This window comes from Lacerta agilis, chromosome 3 (assembly GCF_009819535.1).
Source record: "Lacerta agilis isolate rLacAgi1 chromosome 3, rLacAgi1.pri, whole genome shotgun sequence".
Classification (NCBI taxonomy): Eukaryota; Metazoa; Chordata; class Lepidosauria; order Squamata; family Lacertidae; genus Lacerta; species Lacerta agilis.
Genome location: NC_046314.1, coordinates 53,744,291 through 53,769,370, shown reverse-complemented (window position 1 = coordinate 53,769,370; position 25,080 = coordinate 53,744,291). Strand labels below are relative to the sequence as shown.

At 41.5% G+C, this 25,080-nt stretch overlaps 1 protein-coding gene across 4 annotated transcripts in view; it reads right to left on the bottom strand.

Annotated features, from left to right (window-relative positions):
* The window catches only part of NKAIN2 (sodium/potassium transporting ATPase interacting 2), a 458,908-nt gene that overhangs the window by 217,598 nt on the left and 216,230 nt on the right, over positions 1 to 25,080 (bottom strand). The window lies entirely within an intron of this gene.

Below are 25,080 nucleotides of genomic sequence, written 5' to 3'. Positions count from 1 at the left end.
TTATTTGTTTGATAGCTCATATTTCTGTGGTCATTACAGTGCTTTTGTTTTTGACCACCTTCCACATTTTGACATCCTTTTTCATTATAATAAATTGCTGTGTGTAGCATATGTTATATTTCAAATGCAATCTTTGCATAAAAGTATGTTTGTGTGTGGGGTGGGGGGATAATTGGATTCAGACTAGCATAGGAGCTTCACTGTGGAGGAAGGGGAAAGTTATTTTGCATTCTGCCTGTGCCTCCTCACCACTAAAATGATGCTCCAGAGGGCTCCAAAGTTGGAACAACTTGGTGTGTGTGTGTATATGTGTGTGAAGCTGTAGGATATAGGAGAAGGTTGGTATTTGTAAAGATAACCTCCCTCTTCCTGCAGTGGAAGTTTCCATTGGATCTCAGGCAAGTCCGAACCCAACCCATTGTGTTTTGATAAGAATAGTTTTTCTTTTTCTACAATTCAATGAAAATCATTTCGTTCCACTTTGGTCACAGTTTTGGATTTACCATACATGTAGGTAGCCGTGTTGGTCTGCCATAGTCAAAAAAAAATTAAAAATTAAAAAATCAAAAAAAAAAAATCTTCCAGTAGCACCTTAGAGACCAACTAAGTTTGTTCTTGGTATGAGCTTTTGTGTGCATGCACACTTCTTCAGAGACCAACTTAGAGACCAACTAAGTGTACATGCACACGAAAGCTCATACCAAGAACAAACTTAGTTGGTCTCTAAGGTGCTACTGGAAGGAAATTTTTAATTTTTAATTTTGTTTTGATTTACCATAGTTTGCTATTTTGTTTGAACCAAACAAATTGTGGCTAGTCTTAACTATGGTTTGTTGAAACAAGCCAACATGTAGCAGGCTTGTTCAACAAAGCACAGTTAATATCAGAATTATGTCCAGACCTCAAACTGTTATTAAAGTGGAGCTAATCAAAAACCAAAGCAAAAGCTTCAAATCTCCTCAGTGTAGAGACATCGGAGAAAATAGGGGATAATGCCTGATTCCAAAACTCATTCCCAGCATGATAAAACATGGTGGCCCCATGTTACACAAAAGCATGGCATTTAAATCAATTGCACATATAGCTGTAACCAGAGGAACATAGTTGATGCTGGGGCACCAACCCAGAATGTATGATGACTGTAACATTTTATTAGCTATAGCTTCACAGAGGAAAATGGCATGGCGTAAGGCCAAGATCCTATTTCTGTGTGATCCAGCAGAACTGTTATGTTCTTATGAAGGAGAGGATGAAAAGGAAGCAGTTCAATGGATATTCATTCTTAGGCCCATGCACTAGAATTCAAACATCTCTGACACACCTGAATGGCTGTGTGTGAGATAGCTGAAATGTGGATAATTGTCGTGCATATGTGTAAACAATAAGTAACATTTCTAAAGGCAAAAATAGGAGCAGCGTTCTACTATGGAACAGAAAACACAGACTGCCATGGTTATTAAAGATATTTGGAGTGTGTGATACTCATCATGTGATAGGTAATAGCCTAGCTCGGAAAAGCTTACAGTGTATTGTCCCCTAGTGTGGCTTGTGTTCTTGGGCAAATTGTTTAATACAAAGCAACAATCCATCAGTGACTGATTGTGTCATAATGGATAATAGCTTGTTGCACATCCAAGTTATCATGAGATAACTGCAATTATATCAACAATGTCTCCATCAAATACTCTTTGTATTTGTGTCTGTATTTTTAAAATGCTCAGGCTAGGACCATTATGCTTAAGTGAAAGTTAGCAACATTAGACAGGAGTGCTTTAGGTACCCCAAAATGTTGTTTTCTTAGAAGTAAACACTTACAAATCCCTTCAGTCTGGAAGAAAACATGCAACAGTGGTTGCAGTATTGTATCACTGCGTGATAAGTGAGTGCTATACAGTAATACAAGACATCTTTTTGTCTCAGATCTTTTTACTGTTTTAATCACTATAGCTCAGCTACTGTGTTGGATCCTCATAAACAGAATTCTCAAGCCAAATGCTCAAGAGCGCAAGGCAGGGAATGATACAAGAGCTACGGCACCAATTTTGAGGGGGGGGGTAACCACAATACTATCTAATTCATCATGTACACATGTGGGCAGTGGCTGAGAAAACCCAACACTGTCATTTTCCAAATGAAACGAGAAACTGTCTCAGAAATGAGAGGTTGAAAGTAAGCTTTGAAGTCTCAAGACTAGAGACTGCAGAGGGTCCTGAACTTCGGGAAAGTCAGGCAGGGATTCAGCAGGCTTGCCAGCACTCAGCATGATGAGATAAAATATGACCAGCAAGACTTAGAAAAGACTGCTTGAACCTCTGTAGAGTTCATGGAATCTTTTGCAGGATTCAGCTTGCTGCTGTTCCCTTCCTTAGGCTCCTCTCTCTCTCTCTCTCTCTCTCTCTCTCTCCTCTCTCTCTCTCTCTCTCTCTCTCATTTCCTGTTTATTTGTTAAGGGACCAGAAGTCTCAAACTACTGACTCTGGCAGCTCTGGAAAATAGTTATCCCTGAGCCACCTTGGCAGATCATAGCAAGGATCAGGTGACAGGAGGAGTCAACAGGCTCCCACCCAGCTGTTATACTGCCTGATGAACCGTCTGTTTGCCTCCCAGTCACCAGCTCATTGAACATTCCTGTCTTTGCCATCACCAGCTCAGTCTTCTCTTGTGTTTTACAGGACCCTGCTTCCAACTCACTTAGTAGGAGACGTGGGGTTATTATAAAATAAAAGCAAGGGTATGCCACAGATTATAAAAGGCATGAGCAACACTGGGGGGGGGGGGGAAATGATGCAAGTCTACCCAGTGGGATGAAAAGGGAAGAGGGTATAAAAGTAATGAGGGTACAAATTGTGGGCATTATTGCAATAATGAAATGGGAAACTAGAAAGTACTGTAGTTTGAAGAACTAAATAGACAGAAATGATACATGAATGAATGAATGAAACCAGGACTTAGACTGTCAACTGAGAGAGACAATCTTGAGCCAGCAATATGAGCTAGCAATGCAGCTCTTATGCTATTTCTGCAAAGGACAGAAATATAAGCTAATTATTCATTAAAAAGAGATTGTGCAAATATAAAGTATTGAGTATGTCAGTCTTATGCTGCACCACTATGCTTTAAAAAGATCCACAGGAACAAGCACTCATAAGGAGAAAACTAGTTTTTAACATTCCCAGTCCAAAGTAAAATGTTTGAAAATCCACAATTTCTGTAAACAATAGGAGTTGGCCAGGCAATTTTTTTTCCTAGATATTACTTTTTAGGGTTCACTGCTTTTAAAGAAACAGTTTCAAAGCCTGGGCTGGCAACCCTGATATGAGAGGAAGCCAGCCCGTTTGAAAATAACATGTTTGAAATGATGCCTGCATTCTATCCCCCATGACAATGGAGAGAAAGTCTACCTGTGGTTTTGCAAAATGTGAATGTCTATCATTAAAAGGGCTCTGCATTGAAAAATACTTTAAACCCAACAGTCTGCAAAAGCCAGCCAGAAAAATCTTCACTGTGCTATGAAGATGAGGCCACCAGACCCAATGAGCTTCTATACTAGGGATTTGGCATATCAACACAGCTCAGCAGGAAGCTTAAAAAGATTTTAAGACTAGGCTCAGTCAATTATTCAGTCAATTTACTATTGATTGAATAATATCCAGTCAATAGTAATTTTGGTTGTGGCTCAACCTGTGGAAGTGTCTCTGGGAGAATTTAGCAGATAAGATCCCCAACATTAAACCTTCTCTATTTTCACTTTTCTACCCAGGCCTGCTTTAAAAAACATTTCCTCCCCTGCTCCCATTCCTTTTAATTGTTTGAAAATTTAATCCAGAACAAGCCTGGCATTTCTGTAACTACAGATGCATAAGCTTAGACACTGGCTGGGAAACCTGCCATCAACATTTACACTTGATGCACATACATTGTCTTTTGGCTCTGCACACTCATGTCCATCTGCTTTGATGGCCTGTTGCCCACTCATCAGTCAGCTGGAGTGTTTGACTGGGTCTTAGCGCCAAGTAATGGCCTTTGACAGGCAGCATCCATAACCTTGCCAGTTCTTTTGCACAAAGTAGGTTCCCCCCCCCCTGACAAGCTCGAAACACTGGTGTACAATGTTCCTTTGCATTTCTCAACCACTTTTGTGACAACTGCATGCACTAATTTATTATAGCACCATAAAATGAAGATGCTATTGAACAGAAGAATAATAGAATGCTGCTGAAGCACCTATATACAAAAGACAAAAGAACTGAAGGCAGAACAAACCAAAGACAAATAACAGAACAAAAACTTATGAATAAGGTGCTGAAATGGGAAAGGAAGCTTTGTTTTGGAAGGGGTTAATTAGCTAACCTATATATTTACCTGAATGTATTGTTAGTCCAGTGAATGTATTAAGTATAAAAGTGCCCCTGTTAAGCTTTTCTGTATGAAACTGCTCTGTAAAGCTGTGAACTTTGATCTGCATTGTACTTCTCTCTGGCAAGCTTTGCCTTACTAAGTGTCTGGAGATAAGAACAGTAGACCTTACGCAGAGAGTACTGTAGCTGTCCTTCATTGAGAGGAACTGTTGTCTAGGTCAAGAGATAGGATGGCCTTGCTGGAGTGCGCATGAACCAACTCTGGCTAAATGTCATTTGCCTTATATGTACAACAGGAAATGTTCCTTATATGGACAAGAGGAAGTTTTCCGAAGGTGGGGGGAATGAGTTGGAAAACTGTATAAGAACTGCTGGTAAACTGACTAACTTTTGTACTTGCTTGGCTATCTAAACACCCAGGTACCTCTGCATGCAGAAATTAAATCTTTCTCTCTCTCTGAAGCCAGAAGCCTCAGGTTTTTTTTTACTTCCATGTTCTCTCACCGGGCGCAACAATGGGAACCCGTAGGGGCAAATAAGGCTCCATAACGTGGTGCGTTGGCCGGGAACCCTTCGCTGTTCCCCGGGATTGAGAAAACAGGGAGTCCGAGGCGTCGCTGCACAGCAGAAAAGGCTCTCCTGGTCTGGCGTTTGCTGGCCCCAAGCGCGCTTCCTGCCTGTTTGTGGGAAGGGACTGGCTCACCCCAGAGGGAGATCCAAACTGCACCGTGGCGACGGGAGAAAGAGACAAGCGGCCGCAGGGGGGAAGGGAAGTAAGATCTGCAGAGGACAGGTAAGCTCCACAGGGGGAGCAGCTTCCCAGGGAAGGGGAAGCGCAGGATGCGATCGATCCTGCAGCGGCCGTGTGCCGTAGAGGGCCGCCGCTAAAATCCGGTAGTGTGCAAGTGGATTTGCCACCGGAGCCTGGCCGTGAGCCATAGAGGGCCGCCAGGAGCCTGGCCGTGAGCCATAGAGGGCCGCCAGGAAGGAGCCAGCAGAGAGCAAAAGAGTGCCGTTGGCTGTGGGGAAAAGAAGGGGGGTGCCCTCTCTGAAGAGAGAGAAGGGGGTTAAGAATTTTTCAGAGAGAGAAGGGGGTTAAGAATTTTTTGTGATTTTACTCTGTGTATGGGAATGGTGTATGGGGACGCTCCAGTGGATGTATTGAGTGAATGAGACGCAGGAACTCAGTGTCCCTAGCGAAGCGGAGAGTGTGTGCATGAAAAAAGTCTGGTTAGGTGGAAGGAGTGTCCCACTGTCCCAGGTTGAACCTGAGCTTGCTGAGATGGGGAATTGGAATTTTTGTTGCTGTGTAAAAATTTATGACTTGTAATAATTTTATGATTTTTCCTTCACTATGTGTGTGTTGTATGAGATCTGTGTTTGCAGTGATTGTGCAGTGTGATTTTTGTGAGTTTGTCTGTATCTGTAGTGCCTGTGTGTGTGTGTGTGTGTTGGTCCCTGCTTGAGGCTTGCATTCATTCTGGAAAGGTGGGGCAGAAAGCAGCCCTAAAATGTGTGTTCCCAAACTCTGTGTTCCCAAAATTGTTTCATTTCTTGCTGCATTGCCAATGAAGTCTGGGAAGTCTGTTTTTTCCGTGTATATGTGGCTGCACAATTTGTATTTGTTGTTTTGTTTTGCTGTCCCTTCAAGGAATCTGTTTGAATCCCAGGGTTTGGTGAGTGTGTTTTGGAAATTGTTTGTGTGCCAAGGCATGTGTCTTTAATAGAATGGGCTGTAAAAGTATTTCTCTGCAATGTTAAGGTGAATGTAAAAGTGTGTCTGAAGCATTGAAAGGAGGGCTGCTCTTGCAATCAGGAATGTTTGTTTTTAAAGTTGGTACAGTCTTATTTTGTTTCTTAATTGACCTTTGGTAAAGCAATGAGAGTGGGGAGATGGACAGAAATGGAGAGAAGCCTTAGTTTAAACAGCAAGGATTTTTCTCTTTGCAGCAGTGAATCTTGCAAAGGAAGGGAATTTGCCTCCCACAAGGGGGGGAAAGAAGATTATGTCTTCTGAGCAGTTTGATTGTTTCCAGCAGAAGTTGATTAGAGGGAAAAAGTATTATTTTATACCCCAGGTTTTAAGTTTTTCAGGGAAGGTTTTGAAACAGAAGAAATGGCTTCTTAGCAGAATGTATTTTGGAATGTAGATGTAGGTTTGTGGAATGTGTAATGAAGGAGAAGGGAATGTTGAAGTAGAATGGGAAGGGGCTCATGGTTAGCAACTGACAGTGTAGCCCTGACAGTGTAAGTTAGGATTTGGAGTAAGTTTGAACCTCAGGAGGAAAAGGGGGCAGAAATTTTGGAATGATTGGAAGAAAAATTGATGATAAAGTGAAGGTATACATATCACAGAATCATAGAATCATAGAGTTGGAAGGGACCCCAAGGGTCATCTAATCCAACCCCCTGCCCAGCAGGAAACAATATTGAAGGCAATACACCACCCTCCATGCCAAGGTTGCAGAGCACATCTAGGGGGGTGAATCCATTGTCCAAACCATGGAGAGGACCGCCAGGTTGTTGCCATGGAAGCATGAGACAATGAGAGAGGCCTGAAGATGGCTCTGCTTCAGAGGTGGTAGATATATAGTAAGCCCTTCAAAGATTGTTTTAAAAAGACAGGAGTTTTTCCTATTGCCCTGTCCATAATTCGTTGTTACCTAAAAGAAGCCTGAAAATTGTCACTATTTGAATGAGCACATCAAGGGTTCAACTCCATTGTCCTAATGAAACACCGTTGTGAGGAGTTAGCAATTTTGCTAAGCTGGCCGCCATGTGTGAGATGATGAGAGTGACCTACCGATGGCTCTGAAGCGAGATAGGCCAAGTTCTATTCTGTCTGACAACCCAACTCTGTCAGAATTTGTTCCCTACTGCCCTGTTTCCACCTTAAGTCCTCCTGAGGGTCAAAAATAGGTTGGTGGTGGTGAGTTATTCTTGGACACTAGGTCCTGATAGGCTTGGTGAGGTGGTAAGTAGAAAATTAGGTACTGAGGATCAATGGCTGGTGCTTGTTTGCAGGAAACAGAAGAGGAGGGAAAGTTAGTCTCTGATATGGCTGTTGGAACTGGTAATATAATTGGGATGGAGAAATGGAACATTAGGAAAGAGAAGACAGTAAGGAGAAAATAGCTATACCCAAACACCCTAGATCACTTGTACAATGTTATATTGGAAAAGATTAGTTGCTATGTAAAAGTTTTGTTTTTTTTAAAAAAGGAGAATGTTCTGAAGGATGTCAAGATAGTAAGAATTGCAATAGCTCTAGTAGTGTGTTTGAAAGTGATGTTGGAGAAATGGATTTTATTTGGGGGGGGAAATTGTATCTTTCTGTTCCCTGACATTAGCAGAGTTTTATGTTAAATTGGTCTGAAATTGTGGTGATAGTATGATTGTATTGTGTATTTGTTTATATTTGTGTGTATTCTAAGTTTAGAGTGTTTGCATGGATTGGAAAAATGAACTAAATTATTATTCTGGGCCAAAGAAGTAGACCAAAGAACCAAAGAGCTATGGGATAATTATTGCGGAAGAATATTGTATTTCGAGGAGATAGTGATCCGGCATGGTCAGTAATATCTTGTGAGTGTATGGGAGGCTGTCCTTATTTGATTGGGTTATTCTAGCTTGCCTCCAACAGGGAGGAGGACTGAGGTGTGATCAATATCGATACCTGTGAGGTTAATCTGTGAGGCAAAAGAAAGGCAGGAGGGGCCCAAGACACCACCCTCCAAGGGCAGATATAATCTCTGTAACTATCTCCTATTCTTTTAGCAGGTGCCCTAATGCCATGTAGCTTTGCTATGCTAGTTTTATCCCTATGCAGAGACTCTGAAACCTAAGTGGCATAGATCCTACAGTCTTTATGACAACACTGCCAGTGGTGAAAGTGGCTGGTGTCCGCCTCCTCATGTAGAGACAGGACCTGCCACAATGTGCTGAAACATCCCTTGAAGCTGAAGATCCAGGGAAGCAACAAAGGCCAAGAAGCAACAAACCTGCTGCCAATGCACAGGGGAGGGGCCATTGGCCCTGTGCACGCCAATAGAAGAAAGGGAAGGAAAAGAACACTGAATGGGAGGACTGAATGATCATATTGCCTTAATTTGTGTTGACCAGTTACCAGATAATGTGACCAGTTGAACAGTTTCTGTAATTAGTGTTAGGAATATTCGAAGTAAAAGATCCTTAGTTGTATTTGTTGTATCTGTTGGTATTGTATCCCCCATTGTTATTTTGCTACTATGCCTTTGTATTTTCTGTTTAATGCAATGCATGCATATGGTGATTTATAAAGTTGTGTCATGGATTCTTCAGCTCATTGCCCTTGCTAGAGAATATCAGTCATTTCCCAGGGACGCGCTGGAGAAAGAATTCCAGCGGTCCGAAGAAGAGGAGGGAATGGAAGGGGTTAATTAGCTAACCTATATATTTACCTGAATGTATTGTTAGTCCAGTGAATGTATTAAGTATAAAAGTGCCCCTGTTAAGCTTTTCTGTATGAAACTGCTCTGTAAAGCTGTGAACTTTGATCTGCATTGTACTTCTCTCTGGCAAGCTTTGCCTTACTAAGTGTCTGGAGATAAGAACAGTAGACCTTACGCAGAGAGTACTGTAGCTGTCCTTCATTGAGAGGAACTGTTGTCTAGGTCAAGAGATAGGATGGCCTTGCTGGAGTGCGCATGAACCAACTCTGGCTAAATGTCATTTGCCTTATATGTACAACAGGAAATGTTCCTTATATGGACAAGAGGAAGTTTTCCGAAGGTGGGGGGAATGAGTTGGAAAACTGTATAAGAACTGCTGGTAAACTGACTAACTTTTGTACTTGCTTGGCTATCTAAACACCCAGGTACCTCTGCATGCAGAAATTAAATCTTTCTCTCTCTCTGAAGCCAGAAGCCTCAGGTTTTTTTTTACTTCCATGTTCTCTCACCGGGCGCAACAATGGGAACCCGTAGGGGCAAATAAGGCTCCAGTTTGGCACTGCAATAGGTTGCAGAATGAGTTTGGCTGCAAACCTATGTTCACTTATTTTGGGATAACCTCCACTCCATGAGACTTATGCATAAGTAAAAAACAACAACATTGGGATACATGTTACAGCATATTCCACATCTGTGCATCATACTATCAGTTAATTGTCTGAGTCTTTTACAGGTGTGCAAGACTACTGGTAACAAAGGTTCTCATGGGGAGTTCAACAGCAATAGGAAAACTGGTGATGGGTAAAGGCTTATGCAAATCCTGAAGCACTGGGTGGAAAAATTACTGCCATGATCTATTTTATGGTGGTTTTATTGGTATTTGGTTTATCCTTTTAATTGATGGATTGTTTTATTGAATCTGTAAACTGCATTTGGGACGTAATAATAAATAATGCTGGCTGTTTAAACAGCCCGCTGTTTCAACCAGCCAGACCACTGATAATTAGATTACTACTTGGATTTGCATATTATTGTAGAAATGAATTTCAAACAATTAATGATGAAAATCAAAGGTTATGAATTTTTCAAAAAGAAAGCCCAAGGAAAGCATTCCTGGACCACTGATGGCCATAGACTAGAACATGCTGACTCTTTTAAGTATCTGAGGATCTGGTTTCATGGTTCTACTATTTCAACCAATCACACTTATCTGTTCCTGCAGGGGGAATTGCTGAAAACTTCATTCCTGTCCATTGTGCTTTACTGTCTGCTGAACTGGAAAAAGTAAATTTGTATAAAAATATTAGTGGAAGCTACAACTTGGTGAGCTAAGCTCCAGGTGCTGGTACTTACAACCGCTAGGATAACTACACAAAATCTCATGCCTTTAACAATATACCCAACCGATCCCTGTGCTCAGCAGGAGAGGAGATCCTGCAGATACCATCCATGACACACAATGTCAGAATCAAGCTTTCATTGTGGCATCAGCTATCTTTTGGAATTCTGTCCTGTAACATTTCAGACAGGCACCATACCTTACAAGGGGCCGCTCGGGACTTCGTGGAAAGCATGGCCTCCATGGGGCTGTCCCTGAATAAGTTTGGCCCAACTCATAGCCGCGGACATGCCTTAGACCTGGTGTTTACCTCTATGGGTGTTGGTGATCTGACACTAAGTAAAAGCGAAGCAAAAGAAGTGCCTTGGACAGATCACTTCCTGGTGCAACTGAACTTCTCCGCGACCCTTTCCCTCTGCTGGGAGGTGGGACCGATTCGGATGGTCCGCCCCTGCTACTTAATGGATCCAATTGGCTTCCAGAGAGTGGTAGGGGATGTTTTATCCCATGTTGATGGAGTTAACCAGGGCTATTGACTGTCTGGCTCCGAAGCGCCCTCTCCGATTGCATGGAGACTGGACAGCCCCGTGGTTTTCCCTGGAGCTGAGGGCAAAGAAACAGTCGCTGAGACTGCTAGAGTGCCGGTGGTGGAAAACGCATTCTGAATCAGACCAGACATGGGCTAGAGCTCAACTTCAAGCCTACCAAGTGGCGATGGCGATGGCGAAGAGGACCTTCTTCACTGTTTCTATTGCATCTGCAGAAAACAGCAGCAGGAGACTCTTCCAGGTGGTACACAATCTAGCAGAACCACCTTCATCACCGGGGCCTGGTAGGGACCCAAAGATCTCCTGCAATGCTTTTGCAAAGTTTTTTTTTTTTTTGCAGATAAAGTCGCTCAGATTCGGAAGGAGGTAGACTCCACCGTGGGAGCAGGGCCAGGGCGGGAGAGTGCTAGAGCTCTGTCTAGTCATGTTTCATGGGATCAGTTCCAATCTGTTACCTCCGAGGATGTGGACAGGCTGCTTGGACAAGTGAAACTGACCACCTGTCTCCTTGATCCTTGCCGATCCTGGCTAATAAAAGTGAGCTGGGAAGGGCTGGTTGATGGGCTCCGCGGGGTGGTGAATGCTTCCCTCTGCGAGGGAGTCTTCCCAGACCTGCTGAAAAAGGCGGTCATTAAACCGCTTCTTTAAAAAAAATCTTTAGACCCGGCCAATATGGTCAACTATCGCCCAGTCTCAAATCTAGCATTCTTGGTTGAGGGGGTGGTTGCTGAACAACTCCAAGCACACCTGGAGGATGCGGACCATTTGGATCCCTTCAAATCGGGATTCAGGCCTCATCATGGGACTGAAACTACCTTGGTCGCGCTGGTCGATGATCTCCAGCAGGCTAGGGATAAAGGTGAGAGCTGTTTCCTAGTTCTGCTGGATCTCTCAGCAGCCTTTGATACCACTGACCATAACATCCTTCTGGACCGTCTAGAGGGGCTGGGAACTGGGGGCACTGTTATACAGTGGTTCCGCTCCTTTCTCTGGGGCCCTGTCCAGAAAGTGGTGTTGGGGGATGAGTGTTCAGACCCCTGGGCTCTCACATCTGGGGTGCATCAGGGTTCCGTCCTCTCCCCCATGCTTTTTAATATCTATATGAAGCCACTGGGAGAGATCATCAGGGGGTTTGGGCTGGGTGTTCATCAGTATGCGGTTGGCACCCAGCTCTACCTCTCTTTTAAATCAGAACCAGTGAAGGCAGTGAATATCCTGTGTGAGTGCCTGGAGGCGGATGGAGGATGGATGGTGGCTAACAGATTGAGGTTGAATCCTGACAAGACAGAAGTATTGTTTTGGGGGGACAGGGGGTGGGCGGGGGTGGGGGACTGCCTGGTCCTGAATGGGGTAACTGTGCCCCTGAAGGACCAGGTGCACAGCCTGGGAGTCATTTTGGACTCACAGCTGTCCATGGAGGCGCAGGTTAATTCTGTGTCCAGGGCAGCTGTCTACCAGCTCCATCTTGTACACAGGCTGAGACCCTTCCTGCCCCCATACTGTCTTGCCAGAGTGGTGCATGCTCTAGTTATCTCCTGCTTGGACTACTGCAATGCGCTCGACGTGGGGCTACCTTTGAAAGTGACCCAGAAATTGCAATTAATTCAGAATGCGACAGCTAAACTGGTGACTGGGAGTGGCCACCAGAACCACATAACACCAGTCCTGATAGATCTACATTGGCTCCCAGTACGTTTCTGAGCACAATTCAAAGTGTTGGTGCTGACCTTTAAAGCCCTAAACGGCCTCGGTCCTGTATACCTGAAGGAGCGTCTCCACCCCCAGCGTTCAGCCCGGACACTGAGATCCAGTGCCAAGGGCCTTCTGGCGGTTCCCTCATGGCAAGAAGCAAAGCTACAGGGAACCAGGCAGAGGGCCTTCTCGGTAGTGGCACCCGCCCTGTGGAACGCCCTCCCATCACAGGTCAAGGAGATAAACAACTACCTGACATTCAGAAAATACCTGAAGACAGCCCTTTTTAGGGAAGTTTTTAATGTGTGATATTGTTGTATCTGATTTTTGTTGGAAGCCGCCCAGAGTGGCTGGGGAAATCCAGCCAGATGGGTGGGGTACAAATAATAAATATTATTATTATTAGGTCCAGTTGCAGACAACTCTGGGGTTGCGGCACTCATCTTGCTCTATAGGCTGAGGGAGCCAGTGTACAGCTTCTGGGTCATATGGGCAGCATGATTAAGCCACTTCTGGTGAACCAGAGCAGCGCACGGAAACGCTGTTTACCTTCCCCCCCTGGAGTGGTACCTATTTATCTACTTGCACTTGATGTACCTTTGAATTGCTAGGTGGGCAGGAGCTGGGACCCAGCATTGGGAGCTCACCCCGTTGCGGGGATTCGAACCGCCGACCTTCTGATCGGTAAGCCCTAGCCTCTGTGGTTTAGACCACAGTGCCACCCAGTATGAAATGTATGACAAAACCGTACATTATACATATGAAAATTTAAGATACAATTTTCACAGTAGTTTTGAATGTACCCATATTTTAAACATCAAACATGTGTAAAATTCAAATGGAAGGGGTCACTTCTTCAAGCATCTTGATAGAATTAAAGGCTCATGTTGAAGCAAAAATGGATTGGCTGTCTGTCACTGACTTCAATGGCAAAAATTTGCTTTTTAAAAATGACCCATTTCCAGCTTTTGTTCTGATGGGTAATACTGGTCTGCAAACTACTTTATACCAAATCGTGCTAAGGTTGCTAGGACAGACTGCTAGATCTTCTCCCTTCTAAAAATGGATCTCCTGATTCCTACAGGTAAGAAGCTGACTCTCCGCTTAATGAAAGAGATTCTTCCCTGACAACTGAGTGCATACATCAGAGCCATTGGTGGTGATGGCTTTGTATACTAGTGCCTGCACCTTGAACCTTTTTATACAAACTGTGTTGTATTCAGTGGTGTAATTCTGCTGAGGGTAAGGCTTCCATCAGCAAAATGGGGCGAAAGCAGTTTTCAACAACTTTCCCTCCCCCTGCAGTTTCTGTGCCCCTTTAAATCTGGGAGGTCCCCCTGCATCATATTTGATTCCCTTCCTGTTCCACTGATGGAAGCCTTAGCATCAGCTGAGCAACTGTTGGATACAACCCTATTTGTGTATGGCAATGGCAGCAAATGCTTACACTTGAGGACAAGGGGCTGGAAGAGAGAAATCAGCTATGTATCCTTTATTTTCTCTTGCTGATACTGTAAACTCATTTTTCATTTTATTTTTTTTAAAAAACCTTCTTATATTCTTGTAATGTCCTTTTGAAAGAAAATCTATAGCCTTATCTTTAAACTCCTGTCGCTTTGTGGCCAAATGCCTGAGCAGTTTTGATGGCTTTATTGATTCATTTGCAAGCACCACAATCATACAAACAGGGCAGTTTTTTCCCCACAGCAATTTAGCAGCACAAATTAGTGTGGCTGCCTTCCCTTGTCAGAATTCCTGACAAAGGTTGTAAGGAATTCCCTTGTGACTTAATAGTCAACCCATTTTGAGTCGAAGGCTGATTTTTGCATTTGTTTTGGGGGCAAATATTAATTGCTCTTCTAATGGACCCTATTGGTTTAATGATATCAATAAGCAAAGTGTTTCAACATGTATTTGTCTCTTCTTTGTCAAACAAAACAGCCAAAAGCTCAGACTCAGTTTAGGAAAAATAACATTATTTCACACTTAAACATGCTTAAGTGCTATAGATCTCAAAGAGAAAAATGTGACTTAAAAAAAAAAAGATTCCACAAGAAATCCATAAATTCAAAGCCCTGACTCAAGCTTCCTTACTACTTCAGTAAAATGCAACTCACCTGATTTACCCACATTTCTTTCAATAATTAAAAAGGAAAGATGGAAAGCATTTTAGTACTGTATTTTCCATGTCAATATTAGAAATATATTTAGGAATTATATACACACACACACGAAATTAACCAAACTGGCCACAGGTTTGCATATCTATAATATGTCTGGTAAGAACCTGAGAATTGTTTCCCATGATTAATAAGAGTCAAGCTTACTTTTTAAAATGTGACTTTTGTATATAATTTTGTATATAATTTTCTGTTGTATAGCTGCTTTTACTTTAGCTGGCATGGGAAGCCCTGGCATGAGAGGGGTAAGGGATCTTTATTTATTTGCTCCTCACTGTGGCCCTGATCTGGATCAGGACACCTGCACCTGCTTTTTGCTCTTGGAGAAAAGCTCACAATGGAGTATTGATAAAAAGCTGGAAAAAAATTAAAGCTATGTGTGGTTATACAGGTTGTTTGGCACAATATATTCTTTAACAGTATGATTCCACAATTATTGTGCTTTAGGCTGAACCTGAAACAATAGGCTCTTTTACTCTACTATAGTGAAAGGCCACAATTAGAACATCTTATGGCAAACAAATATGGTCTGAAGCTCAACATCAAAAAAAACTAAGATCATGGCCACTGGTCCCATCACATCCTGGCAAATAGAAGGGGAAGAAATGGAGGCAGTGAGAGATTTCACTTTCTTGGGTTCCATGATCACTGCAGATGGTGGCAGCAGTCACGAAATTAGAAGACGCCTGCTGCTTGGGAGAAAAGCAATGACAAACCTAGACAGCATCTTAAAAAGCAAAGACATCACCTTGCCGACAAAGGTCCGTATAGTTAAAGGTATGGTTTTCCCAGTAGTAATGTACGGAAGTGAGAGCTGGACCATAAAGAAGGCTGATTGCCGAAGAATTGATGCTTTTGAATTATGGTGCTGGAGGAGACTCTTGAGAGTCCCATGGACTGCAAGAAGATCAAACTTATCCATTCTTAAAGAAATCAGCCCTGAGTGCTCACTAGAAGGACAGATCCTGAAGTTGAGGCTCCAGTACTTTGGTCACCTCATGAGAAGAAAAGACTCCCTAGAAAAGACCCTGATGTTGGGAAAGATGGAGGGCACAAGGAGAAGGGGACGACAGAGGATGAGATGGTTAGACAGTGTTCTTGAAGCTACTAACACGAGTTTGGCCAAACTGCGAGAGGCAGTGAAGGATAGGCGTGCCTGGCGTGCTCTGATCCATGGGGTCACGAAGAGTTGGACACGACTGAACAACAACAACAATTGCAAACAAAGTAAATATTGTGTTTTGTTATTAAATCAACAACCATCACATTGAGAAAAAAAATGTTTGGGTGGTTTTAGATGATTATCAGCTGTCCACAAGGGAAGGTATAGGAAATGAAAAGGGCAACAAGAGGAAACAGAGGTAACAGAAAAGCAAATATGTAAATAAATTACAATTGGCAATATAATGGATGCAGTTGAAAATAAGGAAGATGTTGTTTTAAGCCAGGGTTAGGCAACATAAGGATGCAGCCCAATCGCCTTCTCAATCCGGCCCACGGACGGTCTGGGAATCAGCATGTTTTTACATGAATGTTTTTACATGAATACAATGTGCCCTTTTCTTTAAAGGCATCTCTGGGTTATTTGTGGGGCCTGCCTGGTGTTTTTACATGAGTAGAATGTGTGCTTTTATTTAAAATGCATCTCTGGGTTATTTGTGGGGCATAGGAATTTGTTCATCCCCCCCCAAAAAAAATATAGTCCGGTCCACCACATGGTCTGACTTATAATTTTATAAAGCACTTGCACCAATGTAATGAGTTCTGTAGCAGAAACTGCTGTGATTAGATTGGATGTGGCAGACAGGCCGAAGATTGAAATATTTGGTCATGGCGAATTTGCATAAATGAACACTGGGAAGGAAGGCTGAACTGGTGTGCCTCCTCCCTTGCCAAGGTTTTGATACATATCCTGGATAGCAAGGGAGGCGGGGACATGTTGTGCTAATATTCAGGAGATAAAACCATGATTCATTTTCTAATGCCCCCAAACTGGCTTCTTTTATGAAAACTAATTTCACTTGAATGAAGCAGCAAATGCATTCATCACATCAGTTCTGCACTCACAGGGTCACACAGTCCTAGGGCACCAGTAATTTGATGCTGGATAAACAAAACATTAGCTGTACTTTAGCCACCATTTATTCATACATGATATGAGAGATTCATATTACTGTGGCCTACTTTAGAACCAAGATGAACTTGACTAGGTAACAACAAAATCTTAAATGCTTCCTATTATAATGTGCAAATCTAAAGCCGGAATCCTAGGATGAGGCATACATTGAACAGGACTGTAGTAAATGCATGTGTGGACTTACAGGGCTGTGAGCATTTAAAGTGGTCTGTGTTGTACTTTCTATTGTTGCAGGAAAAGGCAGTTGCATTCATCATTATGATTAGCATACATTTGTATTCCTGGAGTGTTCAGCAAGATTCCTGCCATTTAGGAATTGGATTGGTGTCAGTCACTGCATAAATTTATAAACACAACACAGACCTAAAAAGCCTTACAGTAAAGATCCACTGGGAGATGGGGAGACAAAATGCATTTGTAAAGCCACAAATGCATTGCCCGCAATGGAATCTCTGCCAGCAGGAGTCAGATGTCCAGTGTCAGTGGAGATAGGAGAGGTTTGGATACCTCTGAAATAGTGTCCCAGGAGCAAATTGTAGCCATTCACTTATATGGGGGGAGGGGTATGCTCAGAAGCATTAAAGTGATCCCTCCTACACACAAGAGGCTGGAACAATCAAGTGCAATGCTAGGGAAGCCTCACTCCCCTACTTCCTTTAGCCATAGCAAAGAATGGTTGCTCCTCTTCAGACGGAGATTCAATGGATGTTCCTGAATACACATCTTAAGGATTTTCCCTGTAATTAACTCACTCTTTGCAATATTTCTTGGAGTACTAATAAAACATCATATCCTTCTACCAATGCAAGCAGCTTGTGGATACAATAGATAGAAATCTGATTGTGTATTGATACTTGAAAGCTAGAGCCATACTGGTAATGTGTGTACTGATTAGTAGAAAGAAGGGGGTGGGGGAAGAAAAGCAATTATAAAAGGCGAGAAATAAATACAGCTGGAAGTGAGAAAATCATCGAAGCTTTGGTGGATAGAAGAGAATCCACGCAGGTAGAGATAATTTAGGGGTAAAATGGGTTCATAATAGAATGTTGCTTTTAAACTTTCAGACTCAGTTTAACAAGTAATTTTTAAAAATGCAATAGATAGATGTAATGATCTGGGTACACAGGAACTGCAATCTCTCTGCTTAGGAGTGGAAAATAAATTAATTGTAACCATTTCTGAATATGTCAGATAACAATTTTCTAAAATTGAAACAGGACAATCTTATCATTATCTGACCAAGCTCTCCAAAGAGCCAATGTTTCTGCTCTGCTGGACCTTATGGGCAAGAAACAAGTCAAGTCTGGCAAGGCAAGGAGTTTGAAGAATGGCTTTCTTAATAGGCCAGGACCCTGGGCAGCTCCCAGTGGGCCCTGGTGCTTGAGCTTTGGAGTTTTCAAAGGTGGTGTCTAAATCAAGAGCTGGACCCATTTGTAGCCTTATGGAGGTTGACATGGCCAGTACTGCAGTTGCCCTGCCTCCTTAAGGAGCTGGTTCTAGGTTGACTTCTAGGTTGTGCAAGGCATGGGAATGCTATTTCAGCTTCATTCTATGAGTCCTAGGAAGGTTCAAGTGTTATGTCCTCTCCAACTCAGAGGGCCCCAAGGAAGGTGTTGTTGAGGATGCAGGCTGCAAGTAGAGCAGTCTATGTGTCCTCCTTACTGGTATCTTCCTCAGCGCACTGTAAGAGGCCAGGTTTGGAAGCCATGATAAATGGACTCCCTTTATACAAGTGTATGTCAGAACATTGCCCCCCCCCCCCAGCAGCTATGGGGCTGTATACAGATCTCTTGTTTCCTAGGTTCAGAGCTTCTCTGAGCTATGCCCCATTGTGATAACTCGGTGATAATAATCACTGTACAGTTCACTGTAGCCTTAAGCTGTGGTTAATGTTTTAATGTTGTAATCCACCCTGGAACCTTAGGGCGAGGGTGGGAAAACAATTATATTATTATTATTATTATTATTATTATTATTATTATTATTATTATTCCAGGCTGGAATACCCAGAATCACATTTTTTTAAAGGCAATTTTCTTGGCAGTTTTATAAAAGTTTCTTCCTCATCCGTTATGAAAGTGTTAAAACAAATGCTGAATCTCACAAACATTTGAGTCAGCTCTACACAGTTCTTTACCATGTTGTATTTAAAAAAAGGAAGTCTTGTGTGGGATTTTGTTCTGGCAAGAAGTAAATATATGCTCTGCAAAATTGTTCTGAGATTAAACCTGGACCAACTAATCATGAGTTATCCCAATTAGATTTAATTGGAAGGGCAGCTGGAATAAGAACTGCAACTCAGGCAATTTATATAATACAGAGAGCCTATAGGGTGCCAATGCTGGAAAGATCTTGCCACAGGGCAGGGCACTTGATTATGCAGACCTTGTAGTGCTTCCCAGAATTAAGATCTTATTTTTAACATAACTGGTGGACTGTCCCACTATAGTGTCAGCCAACAGCCTTTAAAATATGAATTGCTATCAGGAAGATATTTCCGTTTTCAGCATGCTGGAAGCAAGCACTTAATTGCAGTTAAAAGGTGTGAAATTAGTCGGCAATCCTCCAAATGGTGTCTGTATGTGTAATTTATCACCTACTTGTAGAGGTGACTGTGTTTAAAAAAATTCACATGCAAATTATAAAAATACAGGGACCAAGATTTTAAAACTAGGCCTTCATCCTCAAATGTGAACATACATTTAAACATTGTTAACATGCAAGAAAGGATCTCAGGACCTGTAATTTAGGTCATCTCCAGATTGTCAGTATTCTGTTCACCATGCATGCACAGCTAGGTATAATCCAAGGGAGTAATGATTGGGCACAGAAAGGCCATTATGGGTAAAACAAGGCCACATACGCTGATCTGGCATAGGGCAAAAATTATCTGGCAGCTTGCCTTCTGGCTGATTAGTCACCCAACCTGCCTGATGGGGACACAATGTGGGATTTGCCAAGCTCTTAAGGCCCACCATGGTGCAAGCTGCTCTTGTGGGTTCTGCCAGCCAGCTCAGTTATGTGGCAGGTGCCCCCAGGCCCTTCAAGACCTTGAGGCACCACTCCCAACTCCCCTATGGATCTTGACCAATGTCCTTCTCCACCAAAGTTGCATCAATAAGAAATAGAAAAAATTACTAACAGATATAAAAATGTTCAGTAACAGGGCTTAAATCTAAAGGGATTTCTTCATTAACCTGCTAATTGGTACCTTACTTTGGGACTCAGTCAAGGAAAGTTAAACAGATTTACGAACTTGACTGTAGTCATGTGACTAGACTCTGAAACCTGGTAATTTAAAAATAATAAACTGATAACCATAGCCAAACTTTTCTTATTTGGTGAAGAATTATGCAAAACTTTTCACCAGCACTCATTATTTCCTGATGGAATGTGGCATCAGATAAACCAACAAGACATAAAACTGAAATCTGGTGAATGTTGTTAAGCTGATCATAAGCTGTCTCTGTTATTTGCACATATATTGGTTTAATTATACTTTCCTTGAGTATCACAAAGAACAGAATTTCAATTCCAAATGTTAACATTTCTAGATAGTTATGACTTCTACTTTCCTCACTGACAGCCCCAAAACTTACATAGCTGTCAGGAGCAGGCTATTTTGGGCAGATAGAATAATAGAGGTTTCTACTGTATATATGAATATTTCATCTATACCTCATTAACAGTTAAAATATGATCAATATCCTGGTGAACTCTCATTTCATCCTCCTGTTTCTTGTGCCAGGGTAAGAGGCTTGCAGAAATGAGAAAATATGAGTTTCAATATAAAATGCTGCCTCACACATTGTTTTCCATAGTTTAGAAGTTGTGTGTTTTCATCTGGTCTTAACTTATTGCATGTTTCAAATACTTGTTTTTAAACAGGGTTTGGTTTTTTTAAATTACCAAATGTTATTGTTTTATTCTTTTTGTAAAGTGCTTTGGGCATTTTATTACAAACAAGTGGTATAAAAATGTAGAGAAATAAAAGTAAGTGACGTTCCAGCACAATGTAACCATCATATAGGTAGACTAATAAGTGAGCCACAATTTTTGCAGGCCCCTGTCAAACAGACTCTTGTAGCAAAGCCAGTTTGCTGACAAGCGATGTGTGGAAATAGTCCTCTGACACAGGGAGGAACCATCACTCAGTGGCAGAGTACATGCATTGCATGCAAAAGATCTCTCCAATATCCAATCTCTGGCAAGATTAGATAGCAAGAGATTTGACAAACTTCTGCCTGAAGCAGTGCTGAGTCCATCCTAGTTAGGGCAGATAATATTAGGGTAGAATGGCAAATAATTTGACCTGGTTAAGGCAGCTTACTATATCCTTTCTATATCCTTTCAATGTAGTGAAACAAGGGAAGGGAGAGACTACTTTGATTATCATTCAGTGTTACCCTGGGTATAAGTGGGACTCACTGAAGCTGAGAATCAAAATATGGTTCTCCCAGATTTCATTAAGTATCCCTGCCATGCCAGGCAGAGCCAAGTTAGAAGTTCCATTAAGCCTTCTGTAAAATTGATATATTTTATTGCCCAGACAGAAACAATTTTCTGGGAAGAAAACTAAGTGTTTGTTGCTTGTTGCTGTTGCCTGGAAGAAAGCAAGTGAATGGGAGCATATGGGGAAGAGGCTACAGGAGGCCTTGGGCTTCTGTATGTCACATGGAGAATATTCCAGTTCATTGCATTAGCCATGGGAGTGGGAATAGAACAAGTAACAGTTGCCCATCCTACTAGATGATAAACAATATTGCAATGGTCCTCTCGGGGTGCAATGGGGGAAGCATCTAGGGCATGAAACTATGGAATAGTAATCAAAATTGGACAGCAAGCAATAGGGCTATTTATGTGACCAATACATGATATGATACATACTATAGAAGCTCCCTAGTGAGAAAAGTCAAATCTCAGAACTTGCTTTGGATTAAATATAGCAGGCACTGAAGTATTGATGTAACAGAAAATTACTTGTACAGATTATGTCTTGTATTTGTAACCTCATGAGACCTATTCAGGCCCTCTCTTCTTTCTTTAACTTCATTTAATCTCCATTTATGTTATTTCTTATATTATTATAGTCTAGTAATAATAGCAGTCACAGTAGCAACAGCAATAGCATTATTAACAGTAATGAAATGTTTGCCCAGTAGCCAAAGGCCTTCCAGGCACATGCACATAATTACAATATTGATAATGTTCAATTAATTCACAACTAAAGAAATAAAAGAGATTAAAACCAGGGAAAAGCTCAGATGCAGAGTCCCGGCTGCACACATTAGCACAAATTTGTACCAGTAATTCTGATGGACCACAGCAAGCTACAATTTTCAATGACTGCTGGTAATTTAGTTCCAGAAAGTCTTTTTATGGACTTTAATGAAGCCTGAGAATGAAGTCCAAACCACAGTACAAGCCATAGCATGGAGCCTTTACAATTTTCACAGAAGGTCACAGTATTTCAATATTGAAGACCTCGCTCTGTCCTGATACTATTCAGCTAAGCTATTATATGCAATGACAGGTATGGAGTTCATTGTTCATTGAGACTAGTAGCTATGGAAGCCCCAGACTTGATCCAGCAGGACTCAGACATTTCTTAGGACATGTTCCATGTATAGTACGGTATTCAAAGGAATATGCTACAGTTAGCTATGCTATGGTAACCTCAAGAGTGGACTATTGCGATGCACTTCACATGGGGTCGCTTTTCAGAATCTTCAGTTAGTACAGAATGCAGATCCCCAACTCTTCAAGGAGAACAGATCTTATAACACCAATTCAAAATGCTGATTTTGACCTATAAGACTCTTTACGGCTCAGGTCCCAATAGCTTCTGGGATGCCTCTTCTGATATGAACCTACCTAGACACACATATCTTCTTCTGAAGCCCTTCTCTGGAAACCCCCCCCCCCGAGATAGGCTAAAAGGGTGATGACAAAAAAGAGGGCCTTTTCAGTTGTGCCTCCCTATCTGTGGAATGCTCTCCCTGGTGAGGTCTGTCTTATGCTTTTGTTGACACTTTCATCTCCTTGCACCCCTGACTATTGTGCTACCAAAGCTTCCTGTTGCTCTCATGGGAGGTTGTGAGTATGGGGAAATATGCATACATGACACACACTTTTGTGATCATCAGTTCTTTTGAGAGCCGATGTGGTAGTTGTGTTTCCATCCCAGTGAAACTTATTTCTGAGTAAATATGTAAAGGAATGCATTGTGAAACATTATGTAATTCACTGGTAGCATGGGATATAATGCAACTACAGGAGAGAGTTAAATAATTCAATAATATATAGCAATTATTACTGTAGAATGTTGGCATGCCGGGGGGGTTGACCAAAAGAACATGGATGAGAAGGCAGGGTTTTATTAGGTCTGTTATAAATTTTCTTAGTAATATTTACAGATGACAAAACTTGAATTCCTTTACTGTCAAATTTTGATGGCGGCTCTAATATAAATGGAAAATTAAATCATAGCTGAAATGTTGGCACTCCTGTATCTCATTTTGTATGTATGCATTCTGTACCTTAACAAAAGTGTTCTTGAGCATCATCTTATATAATCTAATGCTACACATTAGCAGCACATGTCAATCCCTGCCGCTTCAGAGAAAGGAAAGAAAAATTACTGAAAATTAAAGGAAGTTGCTGAGGAACCTTCTTGACCTCAGCTGGTATCTACAGCAACAACAGGTTTTGCAGTTGCACATTGCTTAAGGATGAATCTTTTTGAAATGTGAGGCTAAATTAAAGCTATTTGATATGTAGCCACACAGAGGAAAGGTTTCTCATTCTACAGTCGCTGGTGATGATATCCTTGCAAATGAGAAACAAACTACCAGATAGCTAGAAAGTATTATTCCCTGTGATCGCTGCTGGAAATGAGTTACTCGGTTCTTATCATAGAAACATTTGGGCTTTGGCATAGCATACTGAACCTTTCTTACATTTCATGGCCTTTTGACTCTACTGTTGAATTCTTTTTTCCCTCCATACTTATGTGTGTATATATATCTGCCAAGAGAAGACAACACTTGGTGCATCTGACAGTGTGCTGTGGACCATGAAAACTTATGACACAATAAATCTATTAGTCTTTATGGTGCCACAAGACTATTTGCTGGTTTGACTTCTGAAATATGTTTTCAAGTATCTGTTCTAGTGCAAGAAATCACATTTTCATACTTATCAGCAGTATTGTTGAAAATGTGAAATATGAAAAAATGCTTAATTCCTAAAGGAGGGCAATTATTCTATATTTATCTCTCTCTCTCTCTCTCTCTCTCTCTCTCTCTCTCACACACACACACACACACATCTGTATGTCACTTTTCCTTTTGAAAAATGATCACAAAGCAGTTTCTAGAAAAAGAACTAACAATAGAGTTCACTCAGTAGGTCAGAGAGCTGATTTAAAACTGCCTTGCCACATGACATTCACATTCCCTGAGAGCAAGTTATTGCAGCTGCAGATCTAAAGGGCATCTAGCACATTGGCGGTGATATCAAACCAAGTCATAGGCAATGTAAGTCCATTGATTCCAATAGGTCTGTTTTGAGTATGACTAATATTTGATATCATATCATAATTTTCCTACAATAATATCATCAAAGGTTGAAGTTAGCTTTCTGGCCTTCTCATTATTGATAATAACACTGCAGATGTTATTAACAAAATGTAACCCTAGTTTGAAACAACACTTGTGTTTCACCTCTTTATGCTTGGGTCTGGTTGCAAAAGCTGTTGTAGCACTCAGAGCAGCACTTTATTTGATATGACTTCTTGTAGGTAACAGGTTACTTTATCAGATGCATGAAGAGCACCAAGAATGCATTAAGAATAAATGTTATGAAGAATGTTGACATTTACCAATATATTTTTTAGCAAAATAGAAAACCGGTGCTACATTCTGATTACCAGTAAATTTCAGTGTCAGCCAAGTGCCTTTGGCTAATAACCAAATTTCATTCTCATTTCCCTCATTTAGCACTGAAGGATGACATATACAATGGCTGATTGGTAAGTGTTCAAAATAGACCTGACATTTGTCTTCAACAAGTGATCCAATTTCCTCCTGATTTCCATCATGCCTCTGTAAATTTACCAGGATATGCTGAGAAATGTCCAGAATTATGAAAACAACAAATGATTTTTGTTCAAATTTTTCTTGCACCTAAGTAAGTTTCTCAAATTTACTTTTATATACTAATTAAAATATACATTCCAGCAAACCGAAACAAATAAACAATTACTGGGAAAGAAAACATGTTATTTCCATATGCAAACTTTGGCCAGAATGAACTGACTAAATCTAAATATATCCTTTCCTTTGACTAACGTTAAGATTATACCCAAAGTAATCTCTGTTGTTAACTCATCACAC